The sequence below is a fragment of the Pinus tabuliformis genome, chromosome 5_1 (assembly GCF_031772625.1).
Source record: "Pinus tabuliformis cultivar Carrire ecotype Pingquan chromosome 5_1, CPIR1, whole genome shotgun sequence".
Classification (NCBI taxonomy): domain Eukaryota; kingdom Viridiplantae; phylum Streptophyta; class Pinopsida; order Pinales; family Pinaceae; genus Pinus; species Pinus tabuliformis.
In genome coordinates, this window is record NC_142305.1 from 528,342,829 (window position 1) to 528,369,039 (window position 26,211).

Sequence of the window (26,211 nt, forward strand, 5' to 3'; positions counted from 1 at the left end):
AGTTACTTTAGGAGAAAAATTAAATTCTTTTGGACACTTTTCCCTAGGCCAAAGATCAAAGCCTTAGGGAACCACCTGTCCTCCGGTACCAAATTTCAACACTCCCTCTTACCGAGGAAGGTGTTCCTCACCACACCCATCTTGTCTCTGAAGTAGACATGCTTGCCCCGTGGTAAGGCTTTGGTAAGAATATCTGCAACCTGCTCATCAGTGGAAATATACTCAAGCTTTACAGCTCCCTTCTGAACATGGTCTCTGATGAAATGATATCTGATCCCGATATGCTTTGACCTGTCATGAAATACTGGATTTTCCGTGAGTTTAATGCAACTCTGATTATCACAGTAAATCACTGAAGGTCTCAACGGCTGACCAAATAAGCCAAACAACATCTTGCGAAGCCAGATGGCCTCACAACTAGCTAGACTGGCTGCCATATACTCTGCTTCCGCTGAACTCAGTGCTACTGACTGCTGCTTCCGGCTGAACCATGACACTACTGCTGAACCCAACCCAAAACAACACCCTGAAGTGCTCTTCCTATCAGAAGCACAACCTGCCCAATCAGAATCAGTGTATCCTGCCAATCTCACTCCATCTCCCTGCCTGTAGTCCAGACCATAATCCACTGTCCCCTGCAAGTACCGCAAAATGTGTTTTGCAGCCACCCAGTGAACCTTCCTAGGCTCACACATAAACTGACTCATCGTGTTGACTGCAAAACAGATATCTGGTCTGGTGTTGACCAAATACATCAAGGAACCAATCAGCTGCCTGTACAATGTGGGATCCACCAACTCGGAATCCGAAGCATGAAGCTTCTTCCAGTTGGTGATCATCGGTGTCGACATGGGTCTACAATCCTCCATGTGGAATCTGCTAAGGATGTCCACAATATACTTCCCCTGCCCCAGGAAGAAATGCCCCTCCTCCTGCCACACCTCCAAACCCAAAAAGTAATGCATCAAGCCGATGTCCTTCATCTCAAACTCCGCTGCAAGATCTCTCTTGCAGTGCTCTATGAGTCTCTCTGCACCTGTAATGATCAAGTCATCCACATACAGCACCAGAATGAGAGGCTCCTCACCAATCACAATAAAGTAAAGGTTCGGATCTGCCTCACTCTTTGTGAAACCCATCCCCTGCAAGTATGCATCTATCCTGGAGTACCAAGCTCTGGGAGCTTGCTTCAGGCCATAAAGGGCCTTCTTCAATCTGCACACATGGGACTCCTTCCCATGCACCTCAAAGCCTTGTGGCTGCTCAATGTACACCTCCTCCTGTATGAAGCCATTGAGAAATGCGGTCTTCACATCCATCTGGTGGATCTTCCAACCCATCTCTGCTGCTATCGATATAATGGAGCGGATCGAAGTATATCGAGCCACGGGAGCGAAGGTCTCCTCATAATCAACTCCCTCTACCTGTGAGAACCCTCTAGCCACAAACCTTGCTTTGAATTTCTCAATGCTGCCATCTGCAGCATGCTTTACCTTGTAAAGCCATCTGGAAGTAACCACGGATTTGCCCTCAGGCCTCGGCACCACCTCCCAAACATCATTCTTCATGATAGAAGAATACTCCTCCTGCATGGCCTCTCTCCAGACCTGCTGGCTAGCTGCCTCCTCATAGCTAGAAGGCTCAGAGTCAAGGATGCTGGTAACCATCGCCATATAGCTACAAAACCTCTCAGGTGGTCTACTCTCTCTGACCGGCCTCTTCGGCTCAGCAACAGATGTGGCATCTCTCAAGGTGTCCTGAAGCCACTTGGGCTTCCTCTTCCCTGAGCATGCTTCTCCCATAGGAGAATGAAACTCCTCCTCCTCATCCCCATCAGTAGTCTGAACTCCTGACTGTCTGTCTGCTGTCCTCCTGCCTGCACCTGAACCTGTAGAAGCTGAGGTACCGTGTGAACTGTCCATCAGTGGACTCCCTAGTGAACTGCTCTGTGAACTGCTCTGCATGCTGCCCGGAGCACCACCCCTCTGGCTCGGCGAGCCACTGCTCACTGATGGACCTGACATCCTCATAGATGTACCTCCGGATCCTCCTGATCCCTGCCCACTGGATCCCTGCGACTGACTCAACTGCTGCTGAGGGTCTGGCTGATCCAGATACTCTAACTCCCGTGACCTCCTAAAGGCCCTATCCTCCTCGAACTTCACATCCCGTCTGACAACAACTTTCCTTTGTGCAGGAATGTAAATCCGAAAGGCCTTTGAGGTCTCACTGTAGCCCACAAAGATACCCTTCTCTGCGGTGGGCTCTAGTTTGGTCCTCTCCTCCTTGGGTATATAGGAGTATGTAATGCATCCAAGGATATGAAGATGACCAAGATCAGGCTTCTTCCCAAAGAAAGCCTCCTCCGGAGTCATGTGCCCCAAGGCACGATGCGGACTCCTGTTCTGCAAGTAAACAGCTGTGTTGCAGGCCTCTGCCCACAAGAACAATGGCAACCCCTGATCATATAACATGGCTTTGGCAGCCCCTATGATGGATCTGTTCTTCCTCTCCGCAACCCCGTTCTGCTGGGGGTTGTAAGGAACAGTGAACTCCCTCCTAATGCCTGCCTCTGCACAATAGTCAACAAACTCTCCAAGGGTGTACTCTCCTCCATTGTCCGACCTCAGGGACTTGATCTTTCGACCTGTCTGAGTCTCCACAAGAGCTCTGAACTCCTGAAACCGCTTGAAGACCTCACTCTTGGTCTTCAAGAAATAAATCCAGGTCCTCCTGGAGTGATCATCAATGAATAAGACATAGTACTCATATCCACTCAAGGAAACATGAGACATCCGACCGCTCACATCGGAATGAATCAAATCAAGTATCCCCGTCGCTCTGCTGTCACTGCTGGGAAAAGGGGATTTGGCAAACTTGCCCATCGCACAACCTCTGCAAGTATCATGGTGATCAGTACTGAAATCTGGCACACCTGTAGTGATCTCCCGCAATGTCCTCAAGGCTCCATGAGACATGTGCCCCATCCTGCGGTGCCAAATCTCACATAGCTCAGAACTGCTAGCTCTGCTGTCGGTACTACAGCTCAATGCCAAAGGGGGCTGGAATGCAAACTTGTACACCTTTGCATGGCGTACACCTATCACTCTAGCTGAATCAGCTGGAGAGCCCCTGGGATACATCAACACCTGTCCTTCCCTGAACAGTACCTCATATCCTCTGTCCTCCAACGCTGAGACGGATATGAGGTTCTTCCTCATCCCTGGCACATAAAGAACCTCTGACACCTTCAAGAGAGGTTTGGACTCCCTCTGAAATGTCACTGTCCCCACCCCGACTGCTCTAACAACTCTGTCATCACCGAGTACTACCTCAATATCAGTGCCACTCTCTGAAAGCTCTGAGAAGTACTCCCGGACTCCTGTCATGTGACGTGAAGCCCCACTGTCCACATACCAGATACCTGTAGATGCTCCGCTAATCGAGGGAAAAGCATGCTCCCTCTGAACCTGTGTGGCAGGTGATCCTGCACTAGAGGACTCACATGTAGTGAACGCAAACTCCCGGTCAAAACGACCTGCAAAGTCCTCAATCTCAGCTGACGCTGCCACATCCTGGGTCTTCCCCTTCTTCTTCTTCTTCTCCGGACACACAACTGCATAGTGTCCCATCTTCTGACAATTCCAACACTTCACTTTGGAATAGTCCTTTTGTGAGTTACCCTGTTTACCTTTACCTTTGCCTTTGCCTCCACCACCGCTTGTGGAAGCCTGCTTCTTCCCTTTGCCTTTCTTGCCTCCTGCCATCAGTGCTACGTCCTCATCCTGCTCAACTGGCTTGGCTGCCCCAAGCTGTCCTTTCCTGATCTCTGTCTGTATACAATCATCCCAAAACCTCTCCCATGTGGGAAGGGTCTCACGTGCACAAACCCCATCAGCAAAGTTCAACCATGAACGGGGGAGGCCATTCACTGCAATACGCACCAACTCAGTGGATGGAATGGCCTCTCCAATCGCTGCCAACTCATCTCTCACATTGGTAATCTTTGTGAGATATCCAGCTGCACTATCATTCCCCATCTTAATGTTCTTCAGCTTCTCCTTCAGGACCATCTTCCGGTTCTCATTGGTACTCTGGTAGAGATTGGACAATGCTGTCCACATCTCATGGGCATTGCTCTTTCCTCTCACATGAGGAATGCAATGGTCTTTGATTCCGTCTAGAATCAGCCTCTTACCCTTGTTGTTCTTTCTATTATAAGCTGCCAACTGAGTAGCATCAGTAGGCACAACAACAGGGTGCTGTGCTGTATGCACCATGATATCCCAGACTTCTGCCTCCTCAAAGATACTCTGCATTCTCTCCTTCCAAACGCTGTAATTTGTATGCCCATCCAACCTATCCTCCACCCTCAATCCCAATGACATCTTGCTGTCCTAAAACTGAAAAATAGCACTGCTGTGGTAAAGATAAAACTGTTGTTTATGAAAAATCAGCTTGCTGGAATTTTCTGAGTGAAAAAATCAGCAGCTGTATTTTTTTCCTTTTGCTGTCCCAAACTGCCCTTCAGCACTCAAGCTCTGATACCATGTAAAATTTTCTGTTTCCCACCCCGGTTTTCAGTTTCACCTTATTTCTCCCATATAGTTAAATGCCCATTCCCATAGCCATACATTTAACAGACTGAAAAAATAAATATTGCTGAAAACACAAATTCTGGAAATTTTTCAGAGTGCTGGAAATTGCAGAAATAAAAAATCAGCAATTAAAACAGCCATAAAAACACATTTAAACTCAGTGATTTTTGGTCAACTTGACCCTGGAAAAACCCCCTACAACTCTTGGGGAAAACCAGTTTGAGAGCTCTTCTTTATTTCTGGAAAATGCCTTTTACAGAGAAAATATTTTCAGCAAAAAATCAGCAAAACAGAAATTTTTCCAGCAAGCAAAACTTATCTGTTTTCAGCCCAAACGACAATCTGAAAACTGCTGGAAGAGCTGTACGGACCGTACGGATGTACGGACTGTACGGACGTACGGATGTACGGACCGTACGGACTGTACGGACGGCCGTACGGACTTGTACGGACAGCCCTCGGGAAAAGTGCAGAAAATCGCCTCCTCGATATTCGTGCTGAAAAATAATTTTTTCACTGTTTTGCTCACTAAATCTGCCTTTTTCTGCTTGTTCTTTATGCTGTTCAGATTTGCTGAAATGCTGCCTTGGTGTGTGTGCCAAACTGCTGCCTCTTTCTCCTCCTTGTCCAGAAATCTCCCTTGCTCTCTTGCTCTCCTTCTCCCAATCTGCTCATGAAAGAATGAATGATCTTTTTCTCCTTTTCCTCCCTTAACCCAACCCTAAATGACTTTTGGGTGATCCCTAAATCCAATGGCTGAAATAGATTTAGATCAATGGCTGAGATTAAATGCTCATTTAAATCTCACTTTCTATTTTTTAATTCACCCCACTTTAATAAAGACCCACTTAGTCATTTATTTCCAAAGTCACTTTTCCTTTCTAATTTTTCATTGACTTTATAAAGTCACTTTAAAATTAGACTTAGTAACTTTATCACTTAAAGTCACTTTCAAATTAGATTTAACTTTATAAAAATTATAAAGTTACTTTAGGAGAAAAATTAAATTCTTTTGGACACTTTTCCCTAGGCCAAAGATCAAAGCCTTAGGGAACCACCTGTCCTCCGGTACCAAATTTCAACAGAGATTTCTCTCAAACTGCGAGGTATAGGTTCTAAGGAAATTCTCTATTGGGTAGGCCAGTTTTGGCACCCAGATTGTACTATGACATTGCTTAATAAGAAAACCCTCGGATAGCTGCACCGGTTTTCCCACATTGGGTTTTTCCGGGGACATTGGTCCAAAAATAATGGTGCCATGTGGTGTGTTTGTTCTTGTTTCTTTTAGTTGCTCATACGTAATATGTTGAGCATGCACTGGTGTTTATTTTTAGTATTTACTTTGTAAATAACTTGTTAAAGAAAAATAACAAGTAGGTAGGAATAAATCAGAAAATGTGCATGAAGGGTTTTTAAACTAAGTAAACTTAGAAACTTCAACATGGAGGCACTGCATCAACCCTTAGAGCCTCTGCATCACCCACGCTGGCTCTCTGAGGCACTACGCAACTCCTGGCTGCCTCTGCGTGGGCCCTAGTTGGCTCTGCGTGAGCCTCTAGCTGGCTCTGGGTCCCTCTCTACCGGCTTCTACACTGATCCTCTTGGTGCTATCTCTGCCTCTGCTTCTATATTCACTGCCCCTCAGCTGCAACTCTAATCACTATTTCGACTCCCTCAGCAAAACCTACCCCAGAAAATCGAAACTTTGATCAACACGGTGTGTTCTCCAAGTGACCCTCAAGCCTCCTCTTAGATTTTTCTCGTTGACAATTCAACGACCGAGATTAAGTCGCTAATCAACGGCTAAGATTAACTCTGGCTTGATCCATGACTTTTGGACCCTTCTAACACAGTTTTATATTAATTCACATCAATATTTTATTTTCCCTAAGTTTAGACTTAAGGACTCCATTAAAAATATTAATTATTTTAATATCTCCCAAACTGTTTAGAATCTGCCCAAACCATTTATGGGTATTGGAGATCTCATGTGCTTTAGCCTCTCCACAAATTTTCGCGGCTAGAGCACATCTGATGCTACCTCAAATCAACACTCCCTCTTAGCGAGCACTGTGCTCTAGTAATACTCCTCGCTGAACATCACCCTGATCATTCAGCATCGGTCCTTGTGCTGATGCTAGGCCTACCGCCCAACATCTTTTGCACTACTGCATCATGTACTACTACCCATGGCCCTGCCACTACCACTGCTGCATCTGTACGACAGCTCCCTCTGCATCTGTGTTGATGCCCATGGCCCTGCCATTGCCACCGCTGCATCTGCACTGAAACCCCTCTCATCATGCTGCATCGTGCTACCTATAGCACTGCCACTGCTAACCGCTGCACTACAACTCAATTACTGAAAAGTAAGTAACTAATCTCCCAACTCTAACATCTCTGTCACGCTAGAGACACCCTCGATGCTGAAACTCCCTCTGTCGCTGACAAGTGCTCCCTCTCTGACCTCTACGCTGCTGCAACAACTCCATGCATCTCGCACTGCTGCCTCACGATGTCCTGTGACTCCTGCACTGTAGCCCTTTCTATCGCTTCATCCGCATTTGTCTCTACCGACATCTGCTAGTCCTACTACTCCTCTTCGAGGCTCTCGTAGCAAGGTATAATCCAAGAGGTTGGGCACCTCGAGGACCCTGCCCTCATAGCCTGTAGTCCATCTAACTGCAGCTCAATGTCTCCCCACTTCCGCTCAAGTGGTGTGTGAGCACTCATGGCACAGTCATCATCTGTCTCCAATTCCTTCTCCGCCCTTGTTGGTGCAGCCTTGGTCTTAGAAGTCTCTCCTTTTCTCTTCTTCCTCAGACACTGGCTCGCATAGTGACCCAATTCCCCACAGTTGAAGCATTTGACCTTAGAGAGGTCCTTCTTCTTCCGTTTCTCCTGCTTTCCCTCAGATGCTAGGGCAACATCCTCCTCTTCCTCCTTCTCGACTCTAATCCCCTTGCCGCTGCTTCCCACCTTGCTTAGCCTTCTAATCTATTCTTGGCAAAGAGCCGCCCAAATTTCTTCCCAATCTGGAAGGGTCGCCCTGCCCAGTATGCTCTGGAAAAACACCTCCCAGTCTTCTAAGACAACGTTCAGGGTTGTTCTCACCATAAATTCTTGATCCAGCGTGGCCCCTATGGAAGTCAACTGATCCAGGATCTCCTTCAATCGAACGAGGAAGGTGTCGATATGTTCTCCCTTCTGCATCTGGTATGACCGTAGCTGATTTTCTAGTAGCATCTTCCTCTGCACGAAAGTATCTTGATACAACTTCTTTAGGCCCTCCCACATCTCATTTGTCGTATTCTTCTCGGCAATGTGTGGTACTACATGGTCCTTAACCCCATCAAGGATGATACTCTTGGCCCTCGCCATTGCATCCTCGTACTTATTCTTATCAACCGGGTCAACTGGGACCGCTATTGTCCTCAAGGCGAATTGCTTGAGACGGTTCCTGTCTAGAATGGATAAGATTTTGGCCTTCCAGACTGCGAAGTTTGAGGCTCCGTCCAATCTGTCCTAGTCTCTTACTCCATTCACTGCCATCTCGCTGCTCCTCCACTTCCTTTCTGGAAGTTCTCAGTGTGACTTCCTCTGAGCCTCGATTTCCCTCATGGAAACCCCTATGCCAATGTCAAGATGCCCCCACTCCGATCCTTAGTGCAACTGCACCACTGATCCAAATTTCTTGGCTAGAAATCCTCGGTAGCAACTCCCTCCTCCTTGGTCTTGCCCTGTTAGGTACTGTTCTGACTACAGTACCCCACCAGCTTCACTCTGCAACTTACCCACAGCCTCCTAAGCCCTAGCAAACTGAAGGTTAGAGCTTCTAGGCTCTGCGCAATCCCGGCACCAGCAAAATCCGCACCTCCTAGCCACAGGTGTCAATCCTTCCTAACTGAGAAAGATGACCGGGCACTGTGTAGGTCGAGTCTGCTCCCCTCTGCCACTGCGCTGATCCTCTTCCCGGCTCAAACTTGATGACGCAGGCACTGCGTCACCCCTTCCTTGCTGCTTCTCTGCTAGGAACAACTTCTATCACTCGGGACAACTGTTTTCTGCTGCTACTGCTTTGCTCGGCTGATGTCCTCAGTTCTCCTGTGATCTGCAACCACGCTCTGATACCATGTTGGAATTTCTAAGTCTAACTATTAGAAACCCTTCATGTACTTTTCTGATTTATTTTTGCCTACTTGTTCTAATTAATTAACAAGTTATTTACCATGTAAATATTGAAAATAAATACAAGTACATGCTCAACACATTACAGATCATCAACTGAAGGAAACAAAAAAAGCACACAAGTGACACTGTTGTTTTTTGGACCAATGTCCCCTGAAAAACCCAATGCGGGAAAATTGATGCAACTATCTGAGGGTTTTTTCTATTATGCAGTTTCTGAATACAATCTGGGTGTCAAAACCGGCTCACCCAACACAGAATAATCTCGGCAGTAGTACCTCTCTACTCGGAAGAAAATATTCCGGCTGAAACCCCAGATAAAAACTCCAACATCTCCCAACTCCAATCTGTCCCACAAAAACCCCACCGTCAGCCTCTAGGGACTGCGTCAGCCCTTTCTGGCCCAACGTCTACATAGCCTCACCCTAGCTTGCCCCGCGTCAGCCTCTAGAGGCACTGCGTCAGCCCTTAGAGCCTCTACATCACCCACGTTGCCTCTCTGAGGCACTGTGAAGCTCCTGGCTACCTCTGCGTGGGCCCTGGCTAGCTCTGCGTGAGCCTCTGTCTGGCTCTGTGTCCCTCTCTTCCGGCTTCTGCACTAATCCTCCTGGTGCTGTCTCTACCTCTCTGCTTCTGTATTCACTACCCCTCAGCTGCAACTTTGATCACTCTTTCGAATTCCTCAGCAAACCCTGCCCCAGAAAATCGAAATCTTGATCAACTTGGTGTGTTCTCCAAGTGACCCTCAAACCTCCTCTTATACTTTTCTTGTTGGCAATTCAACGACCGAGATTAGGTCCCTAATCAAGGGCTAAGATTAACTATGGCTTGATCCATGACTTTTGGACCCTTCTAACACAGTGTTATATTAATTCACATTAATATTTTATTTTCCCTAAGTTTAGACTTGGGGACTCCATTAAAAATATTAATTATTTTCTTATCTCCCAAACTGTTTAGAATCTGCCCAAACCATTTCTAGGTATTGGAGATCTCATGTGCTTTAGCCTCTCTACAAATTTTCGTGGCTAGAGCACATTCGATCCTACCCCAAATCAACAGGATTGTCTTAATCAGTGAAATCACATCCTTTAACAAAGGCATGCCTCATTATCTCATATGATACAATGACATAATCGGTATTAAAACAATGAATGAATGTAGTCACTAAAGTACATACAGACACATGACAATATGATAAAACTACAACAAATGTTGAGTTGAGTTCATCCACTAGGGATTTGCGAGTCAAATTGTCTTAATTACTAAATTCAACATCCTTTAACAAATATGTGCCTAATTATCTCATTAAATACAATGGTATAAATTGTTGAATTCTTGTAGCTAGGGTCGGTATTCAAAAAGAGAGATTTTTTTTTCTTGAGTTCATTTCGGCTCCAGGAGGATAGGTTGACCACATGATTTGACCACTATAAATAGACCATTCGACCTCCTCCATTTGGCATCAATCAATTCAGATCATCAAGTCAAGGAGTCTTTTGTTCACACATGCGAAGGAGGAAGAAGGAGATTTGAAGTTGACCAATGATGGCCAAGTCCTATTATGATCTATTTGACTGAATCTTTGACTACTCTATTTGACCAAATTTCTAAGGGTTGACCAAACTTCTTTTCTAGCTAGGTTGATCGTAGAGTTGACTGAACTTCTAAGGCATATTGTTGACTAAATTTTTTGAGTTGACCATAGGTTGTCTGAGGCAGTTTGACCGAACCTTTTGAGGTAGATTTAATGACAACCGATCGAGACTTTCTCAGGCAAAGTTGGCTGAGATTTATGGGCAGTTTTTCACCGAAGTTTTGGTAGAGTTGACCGATAATAGTGGGCAGCAGTTTGACTGATATTCTAGGTGGTTTAGACCAGGTTTGACCTAGCTAGTTTGTGGCCAGATTGACCATGTTTGACTAAAAAATTAAATTCTACCTGTTACCCACCATTTTGTGGGTAATATCCCAGGGAGAAAGTTTTTCTCCAAAGATCGTCCTCATCCGGCAACCAACAGACCCTTGTAGCCATTAGCTAGCTCGTTGTGTCATTTCTCTGCCACCTGCGCCAGCCATGTGGTCCCTCGCCCATTTGCCATGATCGTATCTTTGAAGGTGGGCCTCTCGAATCTAAAGGTATGCCTTATCATTTTGAAATTGAGTTTTCTAGTTTGCTTATCATGGACACTTCTAGGCATGGATTAATGGGGGGATTCGACGAAAAGAACGGGCTAGGTCTGTGCTTCTGTCCCCTAGACCCCTTTAGGAATTGACCTTGCATTCTAGACCTGTGCGATCTCTTTTACTAACCATTTGGTTTCAGGGATGGTATTTCACGAGAAACCCCGATTTTAGTTGCGTGGTCCCGCTCCCTTATCCACTTATATTACCCTCTTTCCATTCATTATCACCCCATCCATCATTTCTCCCACCTGGGTCCACATTCCTCCATCGGGTCCACATAGGGTCATCTCTCCCCTTCCCCTTCCCCACACCTTGGGTCATGGGTTGGAATGAACCCTGGAGGTTGGTGCAGCTAAAAAGAAAGTTAAAATCATATATGGCCACATTCAACAGGAAATGTACCACAAAATGCAAAAGATGGCTGGGACAAAAACATTTAGCACGTGGGAGAAAGCCAATACATGAGCTCTACCCCATCATCATGGCTATCACCCTGGTTCCTACAGATTCTATAAACCTTCTTCATCATATAGGAAACCATGATTGTCCCAACCCCTGGTGGGCGATGAACCACCCCACCTTAAAAGGGGGAATTCACTGTTATATCTTATACATCATGCTCTAACCCCTTGAGCCCCGAGCAGTTAATCAAAGAAAATCATAAAAGGCAAAAGGCATATAAAGAAGGGTGGAAAAATCAAGGTCAAGGCACCTAATGTACTACGATTTCTCCCTCCTACACCTTATAAAACCAAGTGTGGGCTTCCCTCTTATTAGCTACCCTTGTGACCCATGGTTGCCCCTTCTCATTCCCTACTTCACTCACCTATCTACCACATGCCACCACCTTTTGATAGATGTACCTTGACTATATTATCCCCTTTAGAAGCAGAAACCACCTAATAGGGTACTTGCTTAACACCATTGGGAGTTTAGGAGACATAGACACATCCCGAAGCCCATTATGGAAGGGCAGGCCACTAGGAAGTCCCCACCTGTGATCCATGATTAGGTAAGATCATTTGCTCAATTTTTCTAATGACTTGTTGTACTGGATGTTGATTTTTGGTAGCATCGGATATGCTCTAAGCCTCAAAATTTGTAAGGAGGCTAGGACATGTATTATAGAATACCCAGAAATAGTTTTCAGAAATTCCACCCAGAGAAGGTTTTATTAAAAAAAAAATTATTTTAATGGATGTCTAAGTCTAAACTTAGGAAATTAAAATAATTAAAGAGGTATTAATTAAACTGAGGGGAAACTTCTAGAAGAAGACGAGGTTCAAGCCAAAATGATCTGAACCATTGATTAGAATTTAATCTCGGTTGTTGGTTACTCAACAAGAAGATTATAAGAAGAGGCTTGATGGGCATTTAGGAAGACACATCGAGTGAGAGATTAGAGATCGATTTTCTCAAGAGAGTAGCGCAACAGTTGTCGGAGAAGTGATCGAAGTGATTTCTTGCAGTGAGGGGCAGGGATAGTTTCTAGAGGAAGTTTTCCTAATCTAGAGAATACAAGGCAGAGAGGGAAGAAAGACAGAGACGCTGACGCAGAGCTATGTTGTGGCAGTGCAAAGCTTCAGAGGGAGATCGAAATTCCGCTGAGTAACAGTCAGATCTAGTGCCGGAGCTAGGGTGTGAGACCGGGAGGTCAAAGAACCAAAGTTTCCAGGCAATAGAAGATCAAGAGGAGGTGCAGCGTAGTCCCAGCAACAATGACGTAGTGACTGGGTGGGTGTGATGCAATACTGCGCAGAAGCTCATCTCCAGCACAGATCAGTGTCGGATCTTCTAGTGACGGGGTGAGATCATCTCCCTACCTTTTTTCCCAGTTAGATCTTCGTATAGGATTGTCAATTTGGGCATCCGAAGAATTGTATTCAGAAAACTGTTGCTTAATAATACAAATCCTCAGCCTCGGCACTGGTTTTCCCACGTTGGGTTTTTACGGGGACATTTGTCCAAAAACAACAATGTTACTTGTGTGTTGTGTATTTCTTCTTGCTCAGTTCTTGTTTCCACATATAATTTAATTAATGAAGGTTGCAATGTATTGGTTTCGATATTTACCGTAGAACACAAAAATAATTTGTTCAATTATTTAACAAATAGAAGAAACTTAATCAGTTGTTGCAGTAGAAATTTGGGTTTCCAAATTTTCACATGGTATGAGAGCGCAGGCGAAGCAAGAGAGCAAAGCGGAAGAGCCCAACATTGAAAAGGAGGGAGCTCGAAGTGTTGCATAGGCAGCAGATCAAATCCACGGAGGGATTGCGCAGTCCAGGCCAGGAAGGCAAGATTCTCAATGAAGATCTCTCTCTGGGTGAGTTGACAAAGAGGTAAGAATTTCAGTTCGTGATTTGTCAGTCGCAGAGGGAGCAGTGCTGAGCAGTGTTCAAGTGTACACAGTTTTCTGCAGCAATTGTTGGGGCTGAAAAAAAATGTCAAACGAAGAAAGGAGACACTTTTGAGGGAATTTCTTCCTCAGAGAATTCCTAGCCAGAGAATTCGATTTCTCAAATGCTAAGCAGCAGTAGAAAGGAGCAGATCTACTAACTCCAGCAGGGAGTGTAGCCCAACAGCAGCACAGAGGAGAGAGGAGGCAGTTCGACATTTTGTTGGCAAAGATGGCAGCTAATGGGCTAAGAGATCAAGATCGGTTGGACGGAACATCCAACTATGTGATCTGGAAGGCTAGGATCTCCTGCTTTCTGGATGAGCATAATCTCAAAGCCTATGTCTATAGTGTGGTAGCTGAACCCACCGATGCATATCCACTCAAGGAGTACAAGGATGAGATGGCGAAGGCCAAGTGGTTGATCCTCGATGGAGTGAGGAATCACGTTGTATGTCAAATTGCTAGCAAAGGGAGTGTTGATTTGGGGTAGCATCAGATGTGCTCTAGCCATGAAAATTGGTGGAGAGGCTAAAGCACATGAGATCTCTAAGACCCAGAAATGGTTTGGATAGATTGTACCTGATTTGGGAGATATTAAAATCATTAATATTTTTAATAGAGTTCTTAAGTCTAAACTTAGAAAAAATAAAATATTAATGGGTATTAATATAAAACTAGGTTAGAAGGTTCCAGAAGTCATGGATCAAACCAAATCTAATCTTTAGCCGTTGATTAGAGATTTAATCTTAGCTGTTGAAGGACCAACAGGGAAAGTATAAGAGGAGGCTTGAGGGTCAATCGGAGAATACACCAGAGTGATGAGTGATTCAATTTGCTAGAGCAAGGTTGTTAAGCAAAGAAGAATTAGTGATCAGCGGCGAGGGGCAGCGAGTACTAGACAGAAAGGCAAAGGCAGTGCAAAGAGACCAGCACAAAAGCAGAGAGCGAGAAGCAGTAGCCAAAGCAGGCCACGCAGAGCCTAGCAGAGACAACGCAGAGGCCAGAGGGCCTGCGTCATCCATGCAGAGGGCTGCAGGAGTGACGCAGAGGCTCCTAGAGGTTGCGCAGTGCCTCAAAGGGTTGACGCAGAGGCCAAAAGGGCCAGCGCAGTGCTTCAAAGAGGCTGGAGAGGGTTTTGTGGGACAGGTTTTCTGAATACCTATTTCCGAATAGAGAGGTATTACTATCGGTTGTTTTTTCTGTCGGGTGACCCAGTTTGACACCCAGTTGTACTCAAGGAAATACTGCATAATAATAAACCCTCAGAATAGTTGCACCGGTTTTCCCACATTGGGTTTTTCCAGGGATATTTGTCCAAAACTAACGGTGTCACTTGTGTGTTTGTTTTCTTTCAGCTGTTGATCTGTAGATGTTGAGACTTGTTGACCACTACATGTCAACGACCCATAGCAGTACACCCCCTTTTTTTTCAAAAGGGATAGGCGCCTGATCGAAGTGTTCGTTCCATCCAGCTATCATCATTAGCTTGATCATCATCTTATAATGTAAACCCAGTCTGCATGTGTATAATGTAAATAATCTCAGCAAATCCGTGTTGCATATGTAATCACCTAGGTAAACCTACTTTTTTAGTGACGATCTACATTCTGGGAGGCTTTTTGTCTCACCGATCCATTCTCGGATGGTCGGCAAAGTTTTCCTTCAGCCTTACCCCAAGGCCGGAATGGATTTTGTCACTGGGATCTTATAGGAGTCCTAGTGTTCTAGATCGAGTCTATGTAAAAGTGATTTGAGAATAATGCTAACTATTTGGTTAGGTTATTTTATTACAAATTGCTTGATCTGCTAGATTATATGTGTCGCAAAACTAAGTAGTCTTTGAGGGTCCTTTTAAGATGGGTTTTCCCCCTTGTGATGTAAAAAATGTGAAAATCATGATGTAAAGTGTCCTGAGGGTTGGAAAAATAATTTATTCCCTCATAGGTTAATTAATTAAATTTTCTGGTCAAAATTAATTAAAATCCTAAGCCAGAAATTTAATTAATTCTAGGTCCTACGTAAATTTAAATTCTCCGAAGGCAAAATTCGTTGGTCCTTAAAAAATGAAATTTTAAGAGGTCCAGGGACTAAGATAAATTAATTATTTCGCTAAATTTTAAGCCTTTGGTCCTTAGGATTAAGTCAAAGTCAAAATTTCGAGGAAATTAATTCAAAATTTTAATTTTTGAATTAATTAAAATTCATTTAATTGAACTACCAGTTGGAGGATTTATCTTTAAATAGGAGGTCATTTTGTCAGTCAGGATCATCCGATCTCTGGATCGTGTGCTAAGCGAAAAGCTCTCTTGTAATCTTTTTATGAGCAATAAAAAAAGACTTTGGGGTTAATTTCTGCTAGTGTTACTCTTCGCGGAAATACTGTAAGATCTGTCATTTTCATGCGTAGATTTCTTTTTAGTCATTGATGATAGCTTTCTGAAGAGTGATTTGAGTACAGGTATCTTGCTCAGACGTTGGGGTTTGAATATAATAACAAGTATCTCTATTAAATCTAAATTTTATTATCGTTTTCTCACTCTATGTTGATGACCGAATTGAGTTTTGCAGGAAAGTCTTGATTTTTAGATCATCGGGTGTTCGAGGAAGTTCTCGGCTGAACCAGCCAACTCCCGATCCGTGTTTTCTGAAGAGCTCGGCTTAAATTTGATCCTGGGCTTATCATAAGATATTTTTTATAGGTGATGCATGAAGGGTTTTGAGCTTAGTACCTCCCCTAAAATTCAAAATATTTAATTTTCTGTGCTAAATCAATAGATCTGACTGTTGAGAGCCTCCGATTATCAGATCTGAGAGCAAAGTTGGACTCACACTCCCTAGATCTGATAGATCTGCCATTCATGTACATAGATCTGTAATTATTTTCAGTTTTCTAACTTGGGTTTTCTGGGTTTTAGTTTTTTGGGCCATTGTACATATCGTTTAGGTGTTTCATGTTGTCCTTCAGCTGCAGATCTGAAGTAGAAAGTTGTGGAGAATCCAGATCTAGGCCCTGGAGGGTAAGATCTGGATCTTTGGGGTTCATTAAAATCGTTTTCTAGGAATATTAATCATCCTTTTGCAATCCACTGGCGTAAATTTAAAATTCTTAAATCTGGAAAAATTTTATCTTCTTTTTTTTTAAGGGTTTGAATGGTGAATTTTAAGTTGAAGATTTCGATTTTTTTTGGGAAGGTCTGTCTCCTATTCGTTTCCATCCTCTACTCTCTGCATCTTCATTCCTATACACTGCCATTTGAGCTCGTTTACCTATTCAGCCTATAGCTCCAGCACTTGTTGTAGCTTTAATCGCGATCCAAAGCTTGCAACCTGCACGTCACTTCTATCCCATCGTAGCTTCTCCCTCCACGTTTCATTTGCTGCCAGCATCTAAACCTCACATAGTCCTCACTGTCTGCCCACGCTGGCCATTCCGCACCCTCTCCCTGCTGCTCATTACCTCTTCGCTCTCCTTTCTCATCGAATCGCACCCTCCCTTTTCTCCTTCCGTCCACACAGCCCTTCCTTCCTCCTTTCCGTCGAAACCTGCAACCTTCACGCAGTTTTGTCCTTGTTGCACCCGCGTCCTCCTATATTCACTGAGCTACATTGTGCTCCTTCCGATTCGCGTTGCCTTGCTCCCTCTAGATCCAGGTGCCATCCCTCATCCCTCACGCTGCGTGCTTAACCCTCGTCGTTGCACCTGCGTTCTCCATCCGTCGACCTGGATAATCCCTGCACCTAACCCTCTCTTCGCTGCTTCTCCTCCCTATCCAAATCCGCAAGCCCTCACTTGCACACACTAAACGCAAACAACTTTTCAATTTATTTGTATAGCATATAGGAATATGATTTAAGTTAGGTGTTTGTATACAGTTAGAATTACGGTTAGTTTCCTTTTATTCGTTTTCTTTTTTTTTTTAACTTTTTGTTGTTTGTATAGTGGTCAGGGTTGGTCTCATTTTAATCCGATTTCATCTTACATTTTTTTTTTTAATTGATTTTCATTTCATTTAGTTTGTATATAGTTAGGTTAGCTTATGTGCATTCTTTTTTCTATTTTGTTTTTCGTTGTTTTAGTTCCATTTGATGTAATTAAAAAATCTAAAATCCTAAAAATATAACATACTTAAAAAATCTAAAATATTAATAAATCTACAAAATCCTAAAAAAAATTAAAACATTTAAAAACCCTAAAAAAAATTAAATTCTCAAAATTAAAAAAATTTTAACGATTAAAAAAATCTAAAAAAATTTGGTGACTAAGGAGTTTAAAATAAAACAAAAGGGATTTGCGCTTTGACCTCAAAAAATTTTAATGTGGCCTATGGCCCATTAAATTTTTTATTTTTAACCCTTTGTTTCATTTTTCCATCGCATTAAAAGATTTTAATTTCTTCAGTTACCATTAAAAATGATTGCCTAAGGAAATTAAATTTTAAATTTGAAGTTCCTTAGTATTATCTGGTGATTAAATGTGTTTTTTCTCTATGGTCAAGGTGCGATAAACATTTATTCCCTGAGAAAGTTAATTGAATCTAGATTTCGGTCATTAAGTGAAAATTATTTTAAATTTGGAATATCTTGCGTGATACAGTTTTGGGCATTTATATTGATTATTCATGATTGTCATTATTCGTCACATAATGGAAAATTATTCTGAAAATTATTCTGGATTCTTGGTTAATTCAAATTGAAGGCACTGGTCTATAATTGTTTATATTTTGTGGTCGTGTCTCGATTGCATTAGCATTTAATCGAGATTCATTTAGATTCGTCAGGTTATCCATCATTAAAATCTCCCAGAGCCCGTGATCCACAAGCTTTCTCATCCATTTACCTCAGGGATCACCCCCCTTGACTTGCCTAGGAGAGAGTCTAAACAGAGTAAGGATCAAGAGTGACAGCGCTTACTCTGAGCGTTGTCGCAGTGTCTAGACACTTTGTGCGATAACAAGACTATATTGTGTTTATTTCGTTATTTATATGTTCTAAATAACTTGTTCAAAATTAACAAGTAGAAGAAATAAACTAGAAGAATATAGATTAAATTTCTAACGGATAGACTTAGAAATTTCAACATGGTATCAGAGAGTGGTTGCAGATCATAGGAGAGTTGAAGGCATTAGCTAAGCAGAGCATTTGCAGCATAATCAATTGTCTCGAGTGACAAAAATTGATCCTTGCAAAAAGCGACAGAAGAAGGGTTGATGCAAAGGCACTGCATCATCAGTGCGAGCTAGAGAGAGGCCAGCGCAGAGGCTGAGGAGGGCAGAAAGAGGCTCATGTGGAGCCACACAGAGACCAGGAGGGTTGACGCAATTGGCTGAGAGAGTTGTTTTACCAGTGCTGGGATTGCGCAGAGCCTAGAGGCTCAGTCCTTTAGTAGCTGGGGCATAGGAAGTTATGGGCAGTTTGCAGGAGCAAGGCTAGTGGGGTACTATGGGCAGAATAATACCTAACAGAGCAAAACCAAGGTAGGGGGAGTTGCTACCGAGGCGTATTTCTAGCCAAGGAATCTGGATCAGTGTTGCAGGTACAAAGAAGATCAGAGAGGTGCAACTTGACAATTGGCAGGAGGATTTCTAGAAGGGAAATCGTGACTCGGAGGGATTCCAGCAGAGAACTTCCAGGCAGGAGGTAGAGAGACTCAGTGGGAGTCGAAGAGAGAACTTCCAAAGGGAGGTAGAGAGACTCAGCAGGAGTCGAAGAGAGAACTTCCAGAGGGAAGTAGAGAGACTCGGAGGAGTCGACAGAAGAGTAGAGAGATGGCCATGAATGGGCTGAGGGATCAAGACAGGCTGGACGGGGCGTCCAACTTTGTGGTCTGGAAGGCCAGGATCTTGTCCATTCTAGATAGACATCGCATCAAGGCCTTCACCTTGAGAACAATGGCGATCCCAGTTGACCCGACTGAAAATGAAAAGTTCGAGGAGGCAATGGCCAAGGCGAAGTGCATCATCCTTGATGGGGTCAAGGATCATGTGGTCCAACATATTGCCGAGAAGGAGACGGCAAAGGAAATGTGGGACGCCCTAAAGAAATTGTACCAGCATACTTTCGTGCAGAGGAAGATGTTACTTGAGAATCAGCTGCGGTCATACCAGATGCAGAAGGGGGAGCAGATAGATCACTTCCTCGGTCGATTGAAGGAGATCCGGGACCAACTGACTTCCATAGGGGCCACGCCGGATGAAGAGATGTTGGTGAGGACCGCACTTAACGCAGTCTCCGAGGAGTGGGAGACATTTGTCCAGAGCATACTGGGCAGGGCAGATCTTCCAGATTGGGAAGAATTGTGGGCGGCTCTTCGCCAAGAGGAGATCAGGCGGTTGAGCAAGACGGGAAGTAGTAGCAAAGGAGTCCAGATCAAGAAGGAAGAGGAAGAGGATGCAGCTCTGGCATCTGCAGGAAAGCAGGAGAAGAGGAAGAAGAAGGACCTCTCCAAGGTCAAGTGCTTCCACTGTGGGGAACTGGGTCATTATGTGAACCAGTGTCCGAGGAAGAAGAACAAGGGAGAGGCATCTGACTCTAAGGCAGCACCAGCGAAGGCAGAAAAGGAGGTCGAGGAGGATGACGATTGTGCCATGAGTGCTCATGTACCTCTAGAGAAGAGGTAGGGAGATAGAACTATAGTCAGGAAGACTACAGGCGATGAGGGGCAGGATCCTTGAGGTAACCAACCTCAAGGATTATACCTTGGTATGAGAGCCCCGAAGAGAGAGTAGCAAGACTGGCGGATGTCGGTAGAGACAGATGCAGATGAAGCGGCAGAGAGTGCTATAGTGCAGTGGTCCCCGAGTGGCGCGAGGCTAGCAAGCTGCAACAATGCGAGGCACGGGAGTGTTGCAACGATGCAGGATGGCACAGAGAGGTTTGCATCGGTGCAAGATGCAGGGAGTTGTTGCAGCAGCGCAGAGGTCAGTAGAGGGAGCACTTGTTAGCGGCAAAGGGAGCTTCGGCGTTGGAAGTGTTTCTAGCCTGACGGGATGTCAGAAGTTGGGTGGATCAGTTACTTACTTCTCAGTAACTGAGTTGCAGTGCAGTAGCGGTTAGCAATAACATGATGAGAGGGGATGGAGTGCAGATGTAGTGTTGGGAGAAAGGACCACCAGTGGCACAGATGTAGAGGGAGCTGCCATACGGATGCAACAGTGGCAGTGGCAGGGCCATGGGAAGCAGTGCAGGATGCAGCAGTGGAGAGGATGTTGGGCAGGTAGGCCTAGCATTAGCACAGGGGTCGGTGTCGGATAATTAGGGTGATGCTCAGTATGTAGTATTACTAGAACACAATCCTCACTAAGAGGGAGTGTTGATTTCGAGTAGTATCAGATGTGCTCTAGCCATGAACATTGGTGGAGAGGCTAAAGCACATGAGATCTCCAAGACCCAGAAATGGTTTCGACAGATTGTACTCAGTTTGGGAGATATTAAAATAATTAATATTTTTAATGGAGTTCCTAAGTCTAAACTTAGGAAAAATAAAATATTAATGGGTATTAATATAAAATTGGGTTAGAAGGTTCCAAAAGTCATGGATCAAGCCAAATCTAATCTTAGCCATTGATTAGAGATTTAATCTCGGCCGTTGAAGGACTAGCAGGAAAGGTATAAGAGGAGGCTTGAGGGTTAGTTGGAGAATACACCAGAGTGATCAGTCATTCGATTTGCTAGAGCAGGGTTGCTAAGCAAAGTCGAATCAGTGATCAGTAGCGAGGGGCAGTGAGTACTAGACAAAAAGGCAGAGGTGCAAAAGCAAAGAGCGAGAAGCAGCAACCAGAGCAGGCCACGCAGAGCCCAATAGAAACAGCGCAGGGGCCAAAGGGCCTGCATCATCCGCGCATAGGGCTGCAGGAGTGACACAGAGGGTCCCAGAGGCTGCACAGTGTCTCAGAGGGTTTGGGGCTGCGCAGTGGCCATAAGGGCCAGCGCGGTGCTTCAGAGAGTCTAGTGAGGGTTTTGTGAGACATGTTTTCTGAATACCTATTTCCGAATAGAGAGTTATTACTGTCGGTTGTTTTTCTCTGTCGGGTGAGCCAATTTGGCACCTAGTTGTACTCAAGGAAATACTGCATAATAATAAACCATCAGAATAGCTACATTGGTTTTCCAGAATTGGGTTTTTCCAAGGACATTTGTCCAAAAATAACGGTGTCACTTGTGTGTTTGTTTTCTTTCAGCTGTTGATCTGTAGATGTTGAGATTGTATTGTGTTTATTTCATTATTTATATGTTTTAAATAACTTGTTCAGAATTAACAAGTAGAAGAAATCAACCAGAAGAATATAGATTAAATTTCTAATGGATAGACTTAGAAATTTCAACAGGGACAGCCAAAGAGATGTGGGATGCCTTGGCTATGCTTTATCAAGGATCTTCTGAGAAGCAAAAGATGTACTTGGAGGAGAAGCTGAGATCAGCAAGGATGGAGAAATGGGAACGCATTGATCCGTTCCTATCAAAGCTTTAGGAAGTCTGAGATCAGTTGGCAATTGTAGGATCAACACCTCAGCCTACAGAAATGGTGAGATTGCCGCTGAATTCTGTATCTGAAGAATGGCAAGTATTTGTCCAGAGTATCCTAGGTAGAGAGAGACTGCCAGATTGGGAGGGAATGCGGGCCGCTCTTCAGCAGGAAGAGATGAGGCGAGACTTAGTCAAGTGCAAACTTGATGGCAACAGCAACAATGGGACGAAGCCCAAGGAGGAGGAAAATAATGCAGCCCTTGCATCAAAGGGGCAGCAGGAGCAGCAGAAGGAGAAGAAGGACGTTTCTAAGGTCAAATGTTTCTCGTGTGGTGAATTTGGTCACTACGCTACGCAGTGTCCTCTCAAGAAGAAGGACAAGGACGAGAAATATGATCCGCAGGCTGCAACCGCAAAGATCGAGGAATAGGGGTTCATCATGATTGCCAAGATACCTCCAGGGGGGAGGTGGGGTGATCTAGTACTATAGTTAGAAAGAACTGCAGATGGGCAGGATCCTTGAGGAGTCCACCTCTTGGATCAATACCTTGCTATGGGAGACCATATCAGAAGTAGCAGGATGGACCAGGGTCAGTTGGTGCAGAGGAGTGACAGTTGCAGTGGCTAGGAGCGCCAAAGTCTGAGCAGCGCAGAGCTAGTGTTGGCAGCAGTGCAGTTGGCACAAACCAAAGTCAGCAGTAGAGCAGTGGCTTTAGTGGCAGCGCAAAGACTAGCAGCAGTCAGAACTCCAGCAGCAGATGTATAACGTTGAACACCTTTGGTTCAGTATTTCGGATGCTTTTTCATTACTGTTGTAGCAGTAGGAGAGGGTTGCAGTGTAGATGCAGTGTTGACAGTGGCAGGCTTAGCAACAGCATGGATCTAGCATTTGCATAGTAGTTGGTGGGCAGTGATGTCAGACATCAGCAGTGTAGAGGGAGATGTTACAGAGAAGGGTGATGCTTCAGTAGGTTGCATTATTAGAGCACATTCCTGACTAAGAGGGATTATTGATTTCTGGTAGCATCGGATGTGCTCTAAGTGTGAAAAATAGTAGGGAGGCTAGGACACATGTATTTCAGAATACCCATAAACCATTTTGGGAAATTCCACTCGGAGAAGGTTTTATTAAAATATATTTTTTTTAATGGATGCCTAAGTTTAAACTTAGGAAATTAAAATAATTAAAGGGTATTAATTAAAATGAGGGTGAAACTTCTAGAAGAAGAGGAGGATCAGGCCAAAATGATCTGAGCCATTGATTAGAATCTAATCTAGGCCGTTGGTTACTCAACAAGAAGATTATAAGAAGAGGCTTGATGGGCATTTGGAAGACACATCAAGTGAGAGATCAGAGATTGATTTTCTCAAGAGAGCAACGCAGCAATTGTCAGAGAAGTGATCGAAGTGATTTCTTGCAGTGAGGGGCAGGGATAGTTTCCGGAGGAATTTTTCGTGATCCGGAGAGTACAAGGCACAGAGGGCAAAAAGACGTCCAAAGAGGCTGACGCAGAACTACGTTGTGGCAGTGCAGAGCTTCAGAGGGAGATCGAAATTTTGTTGAGGAACAGTCGGATCTAGTGCCAAATCCGGGGTGTGAGACCGAGAGGTCAAAGGGCCAAATTTTCCAGCCAACCAAGAGGAGGTGCAGCGCAATCCTAGTAGCAGTGACGCAGTGACTACATGGGTGTGACGCAGTACTGCACAGAGGCAGTGCAGAGGCTCATTTCCAACACAGAATAGTGTCAGATCTTCCAGTGATAGGGTGAGATCATCTCACTAACTTTTTTCCTTGATAGATATCTGTATAGGATTGTCAATTTGGGCATCCGAAGAATTGTATTCAGAAAACTACTACTTAATAATACAAACCCTCAGCTGTTGCACCAGTTTTCCCACATTGGGTTCTTCTAGGGACATTTGTCCAAAAACAACGGTGTCACTTGTGTGTTGTGTATTTCTTCTTGCTCAGTTCTTGTTTCCACGTATAATTTAATTAGTGAAGGTTGTAGTGTATTGGTTTCAATATTTACCGTAGAACGCAATAAATAATTTGTTCAGTTATTTAACAAATAGAAGAAACTTAATTAGTTGTTGTAGTAGAAATTTGGGTTTCCAAATTTTCACACTGGAAACCTAAGGGATGCATTGGATCTTATGCAAGATTGCAGATGGTGTCCATTTGGGGTTTGGTCTTCCTATACGGGGTCCTAACCCTCCAAAGGGCTACATTGGCACACGTAGGGTGAGTATTGAGAACCATGGACCTCCATAGCCGTAGAGTACACTCTATGGTTCCCCACAACCATTCATAGATTTCTCGTGGTTCACCTATTAGACGAGGAGGATGCACCTGATCCATCATGCCCAGCTAGCCCCAAATCTACACCACATAATTGGCAGATGATCTAAGACTTCTATGATGATGTGACATATCCTACATTATCATCCTGGCCCTTAAGGGAAACCTACAGGCATCTTCGATTTGTTTGGAGACCCATGAGGACACTTGTGTGCCCCCACACTCATTTGGAGCACCACAGGTTCTCACAAGAGGCCAACCCCTTGTCCACTACTTTTTAGGGCAATATTCTTCATTGTGGCACCCATGGACCTCATTAGGCCTCTTAGAGGGGCCTACAACATGCATATATTATTATTTGTCCTCTTAAGAGGCTTACTTTTTCATTTGTGAACTAGTTTGGTGGGCTTGTCACCAAAAGGTTGTATTATTAGCACATTATTTTATTTTTCGGGCTTGTGTAGGGCAAGGAGGCTAATTTGAAGTCCTTAGATGTGTATAAATACAAGTGAGGTGAGATCATTTCTCATCATCACTTTGGATTGGATGTCTCTCTTCTTTAGAGAATTTCGCACTTTTTGCTGGAGGATGAATTGGAGCATTTATGGATGAATTTTGATGTATGGTTATTGGTTTATATTCTCTTGGAGCTTCGAGATTTTCATTTGTGAATGGTTGGATATACTCTACTGCATTGTAAGTACGAATATTTTGATGTTATTCTTGTTACTTTGTCACATATGTTGGATGGGATTTTCGTTGTTTTAAGGCTAATTGCTGCATGCAAATTGTTGCTTAATATTGTGGGATCGTCTCTATCATAATGTTATCTCCATGCATTGGCCTTTGAGGTATGAACAAAATTTCCAAGAGGTAAACTTTGACCTTGACAATCCATTCCTCTTGTACATTTGATGTATAAAAACTGCAAGACTTCTTTCCCCTGACCTAGAAGGTTTGTGAAGTAATTTTAAGGCCTCCTTGACTAGAAACCAAGAAATCTTACACATAATCAACATAGAATCCATTCTCCCAAGTATTAAGGCGTTGATCTACCAAGGGTGGTCACCAAAACTCCTATGCGTTCACCTTCTCCCAAGTCTAGCCACATTAGGGTGCCTAGGGCATCATTTTCCTGGCAAGTTAGCCACTAAAAAATTTCGCTCTCCTAGGGTCTCCTACGTTGGCCTCTCTTCTAGCCCTCCTCCATACTTAAAGACATTCCGACAGTGGAGTTGGGAGAAAAGCCAAGCCCTAGCTCCGTGACCAAAACTTGCCCTGTCGTCCCCAAGGCAAGCACTTTCCAGGGTCAAACAACATAGTCAAATACTTTCTTTGATCCTTCCCACCTTGTCTAGGGTATGAAAATCATTGATTATTTCACATTTTCCTCGCACCCCAAACTGGGTCCACTTGGCCACATGTGGTCCCGCTCCTCCAAAGGACCATTCTTCAAGAACCATCCGAGATACCAACCTTAACAAGGATTTAGGGTGTGGGGAACTCCTTTCAAAGCCTATTCTCATACACCTAACCCCAAAAATCCTCTTCCTTTCCCTAGAAGCACATAGTACCTTGCTTAGAAAGCAAGCAAGCTCCACCCTTCAAAACCTTCTCAGAAAGGGTCTGGGTCACTCATATCCATTGACTTATCATTCATTAGTGACTCCATACATATCGAGTCTCCTCCCATCGATGAAAGTCTGTAAATAGAAGGGAGCCTTAGCTGAGGTGACAATGGGCTAAGACTCCATTTGTTTCCCTTGGCCTAGCATTTGCCCTTTAGGGATTCCCCTTAGGTCCCCTGCTAGTTTGAGCGATAACAATACCATTTGTTGAATTGAACTATAATTTCTCCTAGAAAATATTACTTTCTAAGGAAAAATTGACTAAGGTTTTTGGGCAGTGTTTGACCAAAGTTTGGGTAGAGTTGACTCAGAATTTTGGGCAACAATTTAACTGATACTCTGGGCAGCTTGGACCAGGTTTGAATTGAACTATAATTTCTCCTAGCAAAGATTGTTGGGTTTTCTCCCAAGGTTGGGTTTCCCAAGTGAAAAATTTGTGGTGTC